This window comes from Silene latifolia, chromosome 9 (genome assembly GCF_048544455.1).
Source record: "Silene latifolia isolate original U9 population chromosome 9, ASM4854445v1, whole genome shotgun sequence".
Taxonomy (NCBI): Eukaryota; Viridiplantae; Streptophyta; class Magnoliopsida; order Caryophyllales; family Caryophyllaceae; genus Silene; species Silene latifolia.
This window is the reverse complement of record NC_133534.1, coordinates 97,446,624-97,447,998: the sequence shown is the minus strand read 5'-3', so window position 1 is coordinate 97,447,998 and position 1,375 is coordinate 97,446,624.

Here is a 1,375-nt window from a genome sequence, read left to right as displayed (position 1 = left end):
TTGACCGACTACGCCACATCCGAGGCATGAGGATTATGAAGACCGCATGGTATGATCTTTCGAATCTCCTTTTTCCTCTCTATGTTAATGACTATGTGGCTTTATTTTGATTGATGCGGTGCAAACCAATGTGATTCTAGGAGTTGCATTTAGTTTATATGGCATACTATTTGATAGAAGCATTTGCATTAGGTTGTAGAAATGCTAGTTGCATCATGGCATGTAGTTGTATTTTAGGAAAAAAATTTGTGAAAACATCTACTTGGGAAGCTTGACAAGTGTATATAGGGCCCTTGTAGATACTTTTTCTTCTTAAGACTTTGCTCATTAGAATGCTTCTAAAACACCCTAGGATGTGTCACACTAGTATACTTTGGCCCATGGATTAAGGCCTAGTCAAGAGTACCTTATGGTGTGATAACTCCTTGGCTACCGTTTATTCCAAGGTGACCCTTGAAACCATGCAACCATCTTCCACCTCTATCACATTTTGTCAACAAAAAAGGAATGGGCACAAAAATTTATCAATTTGAGTTCAAGCATTAAAATTAAAATCAAGAAGTTTGCAATTTGCATCAAAGAAAAGAGGAGTACAAAAATAAGAACTCCTATGCTTAATAAAATCTCCCTCGCTACAAATGGGGTGGCTTTGAAAATGTTCAAAAGAAAATGCAAAAAGTCGAAAGTTGTCAAGTATTGAAATGCCAAACATCAAAGAAATGGCAAAAAAAAATTGTTCTCAAATGTCAAATGCCACAAGAAATTGGGGGGAATAACAACATCAAAAGCAAACTCCCACATGAAACTCAAAACACATTGATCCCTTTATCCATCGAATCCACTTTTGTGCATGGTAGAGAGGGGACGACCCTTCTTCTTGTCTAGGCAAGAAGAGGAATTCCGTGATCCTCCAGTGTTTCTAACACCATAGGGAGACTACTCTTGATGAAAGCATTTAATGATTGAGGACAAAGGTACCCTAGCTTGACACAACTTGGAGGTGATTTATTGGTATCCTTCTAGGCTTAGTAGTTGGAAGAAACCGTATCTATGATGGAATGTGTGCCCTTAGATTGCTTCCCCTTTAGATAATTTCTGCCACTTAGATGAGGAAAGTGGCTATTCATTTTTGTAGATACATCCATTACTTGCTTTTGTGTGCTTAATGCTAGATGTATCACCATTTTGGCAAACCCCACCTTGCCTTGCAAGAAGGCATCCTACCTCATGGTTGTCTTGTTGTGAGTTAAAGGGGCGGAGTGAGACCCGCTAATTATCTCATATCGGCTATATTAGTAGGTTAGTTTAAATAAAGGTCCTAGCTTTAGTCACCTCTTTACTCGGGACGAGCAAATGTTTGGTTTGGGGACGTTTG